General features: G+C 44.0%; 1 long non-coding RNA gene across 1 annotated transcript; it reads right to left on the reverse strand.

The window, feature by feature from the left end:
- Positions 1 to 1,236: 1,236 nt before the first annotated feature.
- LOC146194611 (uncharacterized) lies at positions 1,237 to 9,058 on the reverse strand. The gene is made up of 3 exons (XR_014705891.1): positions 8,964 to 9,058; positions 6,661 to 6,863; positions 1,237 to 1,730 (listed from the first exon to the last, which is right to left on the reverse strand). It is a non-coding gene; the product is annotated as an uncharacterized LOC146194611 (long non-coding RNA).
- Positions 9,059 to 11,932: the final 2,874 nt, after the last annotated feature.

The following is an 11,932-nucleotide window of genomic DNA, read 5'->3' on the forward strand; positions in this document are numbered from 1 at the left end:
GTTGAGGCCGCAATTTTAGGTGCACCTTCTTGATTTACTACTGCCGAGACAGCTGCTCCGTGTCGTCCGCATGATGCGTCTACATAAGCAACTTCATAGACTGCTTTGCGTTTCATTCTTTTAGCGATGGCTTTGGCTCTGTGTTCTATGCGTTCTTTGTTGTAGTCTGGGTGTATGTTTCGAGGTAAGGGTGGTACCAGTATGTGTTCCTTTATGTTGGGTGGGATAGATGTTTTCGTCTGTGGGCCTCTGTCTGATTGAAGTCCGACCCAGCCTAGGATGGCTCTGCCTGTGTTCGTCTGACTTAGTCTTTCCAGTTGAGAGTTTCTGACAGCTTCAGTGAGCTCGAGAATAAGATTGGGATGGAGCGCATTTGGCAAGCACTCGCAGATTATGACTAGCAGCTGACCGGTATCGCTCAAGAGGAAAGTATACAACAGTTGCATCTTGCCTGTACTCACCTATGGGGCTGAAACGTGGAGGCTAACCAATAGAGTTCTACTTAAGTTGAGGACAAACCAGAGGGCTATGGAAGGAAAAATGGTAGGGGTAACATTAAGAGATAGGAAGGGTGCACAATGGGTCAGAGAAATAACTCAAGTTACCGACATTCTAGTCGAAATTAAGAAGAAGAAATTGACATGGGCCGGACATGTAGTGCGAAGAGAGGATAACCGATGGTCGCTGAGGGTAACAAACTGGATTCCAAGGGAAGGAAAGTGTAGCAGGGGGCGGCAGAACACCAACATCTCACCAACCCCGGCCCAACGTCGACAAAAATTGGTACCAACATTGGCGTAACACTGGTTTTTTGAGAAATTACTACATTTTTATATATTGGTCCGGCTTATATGCCAACATTGCACCTGTCTTGGCACTGCCAACATCGGCTATCAGCTGGCCGTGCCCCTTGTGTCACGTATTGGCATGCCACTAGTATTCATTGGCACATTTTGCATTGGCAATAAACCGGCCGTGCCGCTAGTATTACATATTGGTATTTATTGGCATGCAACCAGTATTCATCGGCGCACGTGGCACTGGCACTGCCACTGTTAAGCCACCTTTAGCCATGCAGTTATTTCACCCTTGCCCTTACTGCTGCCTTTTGCTTAACTGTCACTCTGACAATTGTGGCTTTCTTATGCAGTCATTTCCCAATACCATCTTGCATGTCATCTCCCTAAGGAGCCATAAAAACCATGCAATTAAACGAGGCAAGCAAAATATTTTCCGAAAACATTTTATTGAGAGCTCATATACATGTACATGCCACAAGGACATCAGAGGGCCAAAATGCAGTGCAGGAGGCATTCGGTACAGGGCTAACATGGGAGATGCTAGTAGGTGTAATTGGAAACAGGGCACTAAGCAGCACATGACCAGGTAGGCAGGTAGAGGTGATGGGGTGCAGTGTGCATTGCTCATGATGGAAGGGGCTGGACATGTTGAGCAGGGTTGATGCACTATAGCCTTGTAGTGCAAGAGGTGTTGCAGGAATAGGAGGCTGAGCATGGGTGCATTCCAGGGCAGTGTCCACCATGGATGGAAAATGGCAGTGGACTGTGTTGAGCATAATAGTTGGCAGTGAAGGGTCAATGGATCAATTGATGAGGTTGAGGGGGCGGGGGAAGCGCATGGCCCAGGTAGTAAGCTGGGCACCCCGCAGGAAACAACCATTCAGGAACACTTTGTTGAGGAGATTGGCCCGTGGGTGTTACAAATGACATCTGCACAGAAGACAAGCATATATCACCATAAGATTTAAACTCACCTTCTCAACACTTATTCAAACACATATTTGAAGTCTGGGTGCTCTATACGATTGAGTACAAAATACAGAACCCCGCTATAGTAAAGCCTGATATAGTAAAGTGAAACTGAAGTCCCAGTTCATCTTCCATAGGCAACTGTACATTTTTCCCCTTTATAGTGAAGATGTTTTTGGTAAAAAACGGTTAAAGTGCTTCTGGCCATGGCGACGACTCCCGCGCACTACCTAGAGTCGCGAGGACAAGACTTTTTGTATTTGAAAACAGAACAATAATCCCGAGTGTTCGTTTAGGTGGCTTTACTACTAGCCATAGCAGCAGTCAGATGAGGGAAAGCACGCAGCGCGAAGAAGAAGAAAGTAAAGCTGTCTACAAACATAGCAAGGAGGCAGCGTGTTCCATTCAGAAAGTAAAGGAGTAAACGTGCAGCAAGAAATAGGGAAGGGAAAGAAATGGGTCAACATACACTGCAATGTGCAGTACAAATCATGAGGCAGTGGTGGCAGAAAGTGGAGGTGCAGCGAGTAAGGTCTTACAGCACTTGAGTGCCATGCGAATTTATCATTTATTGCCTTTTAAAAGACAGAAAGAGCAAAAAGAGACACCATGTTTATGCAACGCTTTAGTTTTTACATGAAATCGAACTTGGTTGCATTCGTAATCACGTCTTCATGCTTCAGAGGTACTTCCACAAGATGTAGAGACATTTTATAATGAAAAAATCACACAAAGAGATGATAAAAGCGAGATGGAAGGTATTTAGGCTTTTTTTTTCATTAAGCAACAAGACGTTTCAGTAAGTGCCTATTTAACTACTAGACAGCACTTTCAGGACCATGTCATCAAAGACCACTGATACAGTAAAGACCATAATATAGTAAATATTTTCGCTGGCCTCAGTGGCTTTACTGTAAAGGGGTTCTACTGTATATATTGAAGGCCTATTGCCACACATTCTTCTTTTACAGCACTTTGCGACAGGTTTCCGGTCCTGCAAGGGCATGCAGCATCTTATAACGTAGGGATAATAAACATATATGCAAAATAATATCCATTCCAGATACAAAAGAAAGATATTTGGAAGAAAAAACCTGCTTCCGGCAAACCGATAACTTCAGGTGGATGCTTAGTGTGCATATAGAATTACATTTCCTGAAAATATGACGGTTCAGGCTCCAGAACGTTCAATTTTTAAAAACTTCTTAAACATTCCTGCAATAGACAATATGGATTACTAAGCATGCAAAACTGGATATTAAAGAACACATTAAAGAATATTTTTCTGGAGTACACCAGTTACAGGCACGCATACATTACTGCGGCCAGAAAGAAGAAATAATTGCCCTGACAGAATCGATCAAGCTATCTTCAATCAGCTGAGAGAGATGTGTACATCGCAGATATTCTCTAGGCTGCACACGCATATAATATTCTCAAGATAACAGTACCATTTCAAGTTCCAGCTTTTTAGTTTTCATGGCTTTATTGCTTGCTGCATTCTACTATAAACAATTGCCTTACTTGTAATGTACCAAGGAATAGTTTTCATACAGTGCTCATTATAAATTAAAGACACCAGAACAACATTCACACAAACAAGAAAAGAAGAACGGGACAGAGCGCCATTCAAAACTGATTTATTGTGCAGAATAAAGTACATATATATCTCACTGCCGGCATATGCACAAGGAACCCATTCAGCGTCATGTAGTTTAAGATAAGATATGTTCAAGAAGCCCATGCCTCATACCATAGCCTCTTTCTCTGAGAAATCATTCTTGAATATAGCTTATCTTAAACTACAAGATGCTGAATGTGATGTAGCTGAATGTGTTCCTTGCGCATGTGCCGGCTGTGAGATATATATGTACTTGTTCTCCACAATAAATCAGTTGTGAGTGGAACTCTGTCCCGTTATTTTCTTGTGTGCGTGCATTGTTTTGGCGCCTTCAGTTTATAATAAATAAACACGAACAAGCCCAACAAGAAGTTCTAGAAATCATACAGTGCATGCTTGTTCAGCTAAAATTATTACAGTCAGTCTGCAATGAGCAATTGAGCAAGTACTAGAAATTTACTTTGCTTAGGCAGGAAAATGTTATGCTAGATCTGAGCACAATGACTTCCTTATCAGCTAGCAGCCTACCAGGTATGCATTTTCCCTCATCGCAACTAATCATATGGCCATACCATCGGCAACCTTCCAGGTGCAAGATTATATTCAGTTAGGCATACCTGGGTGATTTCATGTCCAGGTACCAGGTGTGGTGCTCGGGCATCTGATTTCTTCAAACCATTTCATAGTAGTTGTTGGTATAGAGAATAGTAATCTGCCTGAATATCTGAGGCCAAATATTATTTCATTGCTTAAGCACACCTTAAAATACAATGCATGATGTGACTTTGGGATCATAAAAAACGATACATCTAGCATGACAGTGATTTTTCACTTCCACCCTATCACAAGTTCCTTGAAAAACCAGTTTAATCCTGAGCTGAAAAGTTTTTTCGCACACATTTTATATTTCAGCATCTATAGAATGTTGATATTTTGTGAATATATTTCAAAATCAAAATTCCTTAACAGCCTCACAAATTATTTTTTTTTTCAAAAATGGACAATACTTTGTACTCAAATTAAAAATAAGATTGTGTCTGGAGAAATAGTATTGTTTGCAGAACAAAACAGCACAGACGCAAAAAAGCACACATATCGCTCAGATTTAATGCGCAATACACGAACTGAGAGTTCACCTAAAATTACAAGTACAATAGCCTTGTATACATGGACTCGACAGAACGGGTTGAATCAGCGTTGAGTAAGCAAGGTCATCATTCTTGACACGGCTGATGTCTACATGAACTCGCTTTCTAGTGAGTAAGTATCGTAGCAGAGCGTAGCATCGAGATTCGAAGTTATTGTGCAAGTTCTTACTCGTATTTGATCCCATTGACTTTTACTATCGAGAGCTTCGATTATTTTTTATCGTTGATGAGCGCTAAAAAGCATTCATTTCGAGTGACGCTCGTCGCCGCTCCAGAGGCTTTTTCCTATCCCAGGATTCCCCATAACTATACTCCCTGACTGGACAGCGTCTACATGCATAACTAGACTCCCTGATTGGACTGCGTCTACATGCCTTTAGATAAGCGGGTCAAGCGAATTAACCTGCCCCCTGAAATTGAGTTAACGCGACCCGCTCCGCCGCCTATTTTACTCGACCCGACTGTGTATACATGAACCCCACAACTGATTTTTCACTCGACAGACGTACCCGACGCAATTCTGCCGAGTTCATGTATACAGGGTTGGAACGCACGTGTAACAAGTAACAATGCAGCTAAGAATCCAATCTGCTTTCTTCTGGCTCATCCAGTTTTCTAAAAAAATATCTTGTCTGACAAAGGATGATATTTGGAGTTAAGCAGCTAAGCAACACAAGATCCATATGCTTGCTCTAACGCATGACTCCTCAGTGCACTTACAGTTGCAATTTGCTTGGTCATGTGGCAGTTCACTAAACCGTCTGACTAGATATGATAACAAAAAAGAACATCGGGGGATCATTGCTACTTTTATTAAGACATGCAAAAGCTTTTTCGTTGTTGACATAGCATTCAGAGACTGCGGGAGTTTGGCAGTTTTATACGTCTTATTTCGTTTGGCAGTTGCAAGGGGATGTAGAAAAAGAAATATGAGTAAGGAATATAAGGGGTGACAACATCCCGAAATGAAACTAATGAACCAATGATGCACACTGCGTATCTTAGATGGCGTCACTGGTAGCATCAAACCAAGAAAATCGTCCTTGAGTATGACAAATTTGAAGCCCAGGAGGTGAGTTGGTTGTGAGCAGGTAGTTAGAAAAGGGCAGCCCCCCTGAGAGGTAGGCGGCAGGATCACTGCCACCCATTATGGGGAAAGCCCTGGCAAGCATGCAGGCAAAGGTGCACATATATAAGAGCAATAAATGCACAAGGAATGCACGCCTGAATGAGCAGCTGCACTAATAATTTCCTTTTGTCTTTCAGCCCACCCCTCCTGCACTCTAAGCAAGTCTGCTCTGTTTTCCGAACACAGAAGCATATGCAAAAACAAACAATGCTCTCTAAAATTTACAAAATTTGAACGAGTATTGCATGATGATCTTTCTGCAAATGTCTTGCTCTAGGGTTACAGAATAAATTCATTGCAGCTGCGAATAAAGCGAGTTGGGAGCTAATGGCGAATCTCAATGGCTTGGGGAGAAAATTATTTAAAATTGTCACTTTGAGCAAAGTAAATAGCCTGGTTTAGATCAAAGTAATATTACATCTACATGGCTGAAGCCAGTGTAGGCAACCAGAAATGTACAAGCAGTCAGTAACTGCATGTCTGTATGAACAAATACATACAGTGCAGGCAGCAGTAATGAAGGGAGAGTGGAAGGCAAATAACCTGAGCAATACTGAATGGCTTTCTTCTCTGCAACCTCAATACAGGCTTCCTGCGAATTCTTGTAATGCAAGCATAATTAAGTATGCTAAATATTCCATCACTTAAAGCACCTGCACTCCCGTGTTACGCAAATGACAACTACTTATTCAGTTCAACAAGCTATGTCTGTTATTGTGCTATTACACCACAGGTTCACTCAATCATGCTTCAACTTGAAATAGTCACATACTGTTGAAATAAAGCAATGAAATATAGCACCAGCTATTAAAGCACTGCCAGGGACATGAAGGATATTATTTTCTGCGTACTGGTGGGCAAGACTTCTGAACAAGTAAGCCTTGAGCTGAAAAGCCAGAAAAAGTCATATAGCATGCAATCATATAGCAAAACGCCAGCAGAGCATTTAAAGCCTTTATATAATGCAAAACAAAGTCAATGTGTCATACCTACCGAGGCAATGTTTCCTTACACACAGCATGTTTCATGGCAAGGCTCCCACAGTTGTTGACAGGTTTGCAGCACCAAAATGTTGACGATGATGTCTGCCTCACATTCAGGCAGCACCCCTTTGATGGCAGGTGATTGCTTGTGCAAAAGCAGTGCGATGATACAAGTGGAGCAGCTGGACTGCGGGCGTTATAGAACAAAGAGCCCTAAATGCAAGGAAAGAAAGTCTCCATTAAATCGATGCCTCTAAATCATGATAACAGAATACCACGGCTCTTCTCTGTTTAGTTAATCTATAATTTCAATTGAAAGCTGTCTCAAAAAATGGACTAATTGCAACTCTATGTTACACATGGTATAACATAGCTGTGCCAGGGCGGTGGGGCGATCAGTTAGCATAACGACCGCAAAATGCATGCTGATGTTTCATGCAGTCTTGATGCTGGAGCAAAGTGTCATGGTGCGAAGAACAAAATTAAAGGCAGGCACGGGCGCAAAACGTGTGCTACACAACCGACGCGACTAGAGGTGTGCACGGGCATAAATTTTGAGCCCGACCCGGGCATCATGCTACAAACCCGAACCCGGCCTGGAACTGAAATTGCCTGAGCCCACCCAGCGCTCACACTTAAGGCTCCGGCCCTGCTGGAGATGCTATAACAGACCAGTTGCAAAACCTACAAGTCGGCTTCCCTGTGAGGCAGGAATTCGTGCACAGTGGCGACAGAACCTGATTCAGGGATAATAGTTAGGTGGAGTACATGCATCTACCACAGTCCACGCTGCTTTGGATGCAGTTCCCTACTCACAGGCCATTGTCAGGGAAAGGTTTTTGGGCATTCTTAACGCTGGAATAAAGGGAGGCGCACTGTCACCCTAGGGGTGAAGAAAGAAAATTTAGAAAAGGGACACTAACCGGAGAGGGTAATAGTGGGGCGACAATGCGCAAGCGAATAATACTGTGACGAATGTGCTAGAGGTGCGGGAATTACCCTACCCGTCAGGCGATGTGCTAGCACTGTGCCGAACTATTACCCCAAAGTGTATGCCGCCATTGTGCAGGAATGTCTGCCGCAGCAAGAAGCTGACGTGTAGGTTTTGCAACTGATCTATTGCAACTGAAGCAACGATACAGAAAGAAAAAAACAGGCGACAATTCCTGGCGATGCATCGCGCGACGACGACGCCAACGCCTGTCGCTGCTGCTGGTGCACATCGCACAGAGCGAAGGACCTCAGCGACAGAGACGCGTTTTCAGTCTTGCTTTGTTAGCGCCGCCTCCTCGCTTGGTAAATGAGTACAGTTACGCTATATCCAGTTTCTTGCACTGAACAGCAACACTGATGAAATTTCTTGAAAAGCGTCAAGCCCCCCCCCCCCCCCCCCCCCCTAAAAAAAATGGTCCCAGTGCAGCGGCGTGCTACTATACTGCGATGCAGACATGATTTAAAGCAGAGGCGTTTTTCTGCAACTTTCGAAAATTAGCAATATCTAGCCACACTAGCATTTTTTTGTTTTGCAATACTACCCTACCAAGCTTTTACTAAACCGTCTCGATGCGCTCATATATGCACGGATCAGATGAAATGAGCGTCTGCAGGATTTTCGCTCATACTGGACTAGGGAAACAAACTTTGCATGCAAGAAAAACAAAAAAAAAACAACTAAGGTGAGTACCCCGAAGCCTTTTGCGATTGGCTGCCTCGCGAGCTGGTTCCAGCATCATGAGCGATTTTCTAAAAACCCAGAACCTGGGCGACAGCGCCGAGCGGCAATGCTTTAGCGGTCCTCAGCGCACTGCGCATCGTGCTGCCGCGCGACTCATGCGGTTAGCGTTTTATCGCACCAGACACGAGAAAATATGCTTTTGCCCGGATTCCGCTGACTCCGCTCGAGGTCACCCGAGGGAACCCGAGCGGCCGAGCCACGCAACGGCTATACGCCGTTCCAGCCACTGTAACGCCGTGAATATCCGAAGTTGGCTTTTAGGGCTACGATGCCACGCAGTTGTTTACTTTAGAAAATCAGTACTCTGCAAAACAGTAACGGTTTAACTTGAAATAAGCTGCAAAATGATCGGCATCAAGTCGCGCACACTTGAGAACCACTTTTGAAAAGTTAAAAACGTAAGAAATATACTAAAAGACGACAAATCTCCCTAGCACATGGCTTACGCAGCCTGCAGCAACAATGAAATGTAAGACAACGCTTGTAATTTAAAAAATGCTCAATCTAAGAGGCTAATATTTTGCTCCAATATACACAAACGCTTTATGAAATCTGAATGAAAAAATTTGAAAACTTACATGGAATATTTCTTGAAGAAAGAAGAATTTTCCGTGCGCGGTGCCACCGAACGTCGAGCCGAGCGAATGAGTGGCCGTTGGATGGACGAAAGAACGGAGCGCCCTCTTTGAAACAAAATACAACTACCGCCGTCATGCCGGCTAAGCGATTGTCGCGTCATCCTTCGAGCTTTTTAGTAATCGCCTTTTCAGCAGCAGCAGCATAAATGCGCTCTGCGGCTGCTCATCTATGTAGGGCTCTGTGCCAGCAGCGAAGCGCGTCGTCGCCCTGGAGAGGCGCCTAGCTGTTTTGTTTCTAACACCCAAACCTGTTCAAGTTGTATTTTGTGAATGCTGTGTTCTACTACGAATAGTTTGCTCACTTTTAGCATACCAACGAAAATTCTTTCATACAATACTGCTCAATCGAGTGAAATATTTCAATCACCCTGAAATGAGGATTTGAAGCAAGTTTGTTGAAAATTATTGAGCTAAGCATCTCAGTACCACGACTTGCCACCTCTTTATAAGCTAGTTGCATACGATGCTTATATTTTTTCTCATATATCCGCACCGTCAGCATCATTCTATCTCATAGATTAGTCGTTTGTTGGCCCGATTCATTAGGCGCTTGTTTCTTTCTCACAGTTTAGTTTCTTGCGTATATTTTATTGGCCAAGAAAATGCGGTAAAAGCACATTTCTCTATGCAACCTGTTATGATAGCCCGGAAATGTTTGAAAGAAGTCTCCAGTCTGTTAGCGTTCGTGTTTTTATTACTGCGCAATTCCTTCCCCTGGGCGGCGGCCGTCCGCCCCTTGGACCCTGAGTGGTGCGTCGACCCGTCCACCGCTTTGGCGCACCTGCGTGGATTTCGACGCGCGCATGCAACCTCGGACCTTGCTCGCATCGCATGCGGTGAGAGAGTGCGATCCGGGGAACGACAAGAGTGCGAAGTGCGCGAGGACGGGATTGAGCGGTGCGTCAGCACGGAGAGCAGGCGGTGGAAAACTGTGCGAACGAGCGTGTGCGAAACAAAGATGTGTCATTGTAATTCAGTTGTTAATATACCCATTGTACCTTTTCGTATTTTATTTGTGTTTCCAGTCTTTTCTTTCACATTTTTCTTTTCGTTCTAATGCGAACAAGTCAGTTTACATGTGGGTAATATTCTCTCCATACACAATACTTGTAAAAAAAAAAAACTCCCTTCCCCGCGCACGCCTGTAACTGTTCCACCACGAAGGTAGTTAGAGAATAATAAGCTTTGATACCGAAATAAGCCTAATTGTAAAACAACGACTGCTTTATTTAGTTTTGAACTCTGCAGTTATTCCTTCTTGCCATTTGTAGCGCAAGCATTGTAATGCAGTGAACGACGACGGATTCGCGAAATTGGGGGTGCGAATAAAAGCGGAGAAACCTTACAGACTTCTTTTTTTTCGCACTTGTGCAAAAAAAAAAAATAATCCAGAAATTCAAAAATTATGCTATCAATGCACTTGCATGGCGTCCAATCAAATGTTGTTCTGCTGAGCTGCCGTTCTTGTATACTGGCTGCTACACGAAGCTATTTTGATTTCCTATAAAATTCAGTGTGACAAAGCCCCACGCGGATATATTTCGCGTTTCAAGTTCTTGTGAAATGCGGAAGCCGGCCCGTCGCCGTGCCGCGGGCGACTCTAGCTGGCTCTGCGATCATTTTTGCCACTGCAGTGATTTGAATATTCGCGGCTTGTTTAGCAAATAACTGGCGTACTCGTTTGCCGAATGAGTGTTTCAAGATAATCATAGAGCATTTACCAGTACCGTATGTGTGCGATATTCCATCAGTGATTAATGCGCCATGGTCATTGCAGTCGTATTTTTGATTATACACGTATGGAAAGGTCTACTCTCGCAAAGCCTAAGACGTAAGTTACGCTAGCTCTACGTATGTCAAATAGGTATACGAAAGAAATAGAGCCTTAAAGTGTAGCGGCTGACGCATTGCGTCGTAAATTCCCGCCCGGGCGGCGGCCGTGTGCACCTTGAACCACACGTGGAGCGTCAGGGCCAGCGTCTTGGATTGCATCGCGCAGCGTGTAACCCGACAACCCCACCTGCAGAGCGCATCCACTCGGGCAAGTCGGCGCCGCTGTTGCTGGCGCCGTGCCTCCATGTTTTTCTTCCTTTGTTTGTGATGTTTTCAATGCACCTAGCAAGCAGCGAACAGAGCGTTCATATTTCGACGCGAGTGAGTGCCATCAATGGACTGGAACAAAAGTGCGCGGTGTGTCGTCAACAAGGGCGGACGCTTGAGAAAAAACAAATGTGCGAACGAGTGCGATGAAGAAAAGTGGAACTGTAACCCAGTTATTTGTTTCAGCATAACCTTAATATTATTCATACTGAGATTGTACGTGCAGTGTTTTCTCTCAATTTTTTTCTAATACTTCCCTTCTTAGAGCGACAACGAAGCAGGAAGCGTCGATACGATTTGCCATATGTGGGAACGTCCATGCATGTGCGGACCGACGTTTAATTTACCGCTCAATAACCCAGCTTTAATTTAGATCACCATTGTTAAATCGTTTAAGCGAAAGTATGTGCCGCCGCCCTGACGGACCAGCAAACTGGGGTGAACTTATTGATATTTGACGCCGTTGACCGATTGTCGGTCTCATCCAAATTCGTCACACTATACATGTGGATTGATTACAGTGCCAGCTTAAGTCAATGAAGATCTAGTGTAAAAGAACATGGTGTAATCCCGAGCAACATCAACAACAGCTAGGTGGGATTAAAGCAAACGCGACTGAAACCAGCACCGCGGAACTTCACAAGACTATTTAGACACAAGATTTCCGAAGTGTTTAAAATTGCAAAGGTAACTTGAAAACATCGATTATAACAGCACAGTTAACGACTCCAGGTATTAAACGAGCCTGCCAACCGCAAAAGCACGCTAATGCGGTTTCCCACGGAATATTTCCACCACATGCTAATTTG

This window comes from Amblyomma maculatum, chromosome 3 (assembly GCF_055883805.1).
Source record: "Amblyomma maculatum isolate TAMU_Amacu chromosome 3, ASM5588380v1, whole genome shotgun sequence".
Lineage (NCBI taxonomy): Eukaryota > Metazoa > Arthropoda > Arachnida > Ixodida > Ixodidae > Amblyomma > Amblyomma maculatum.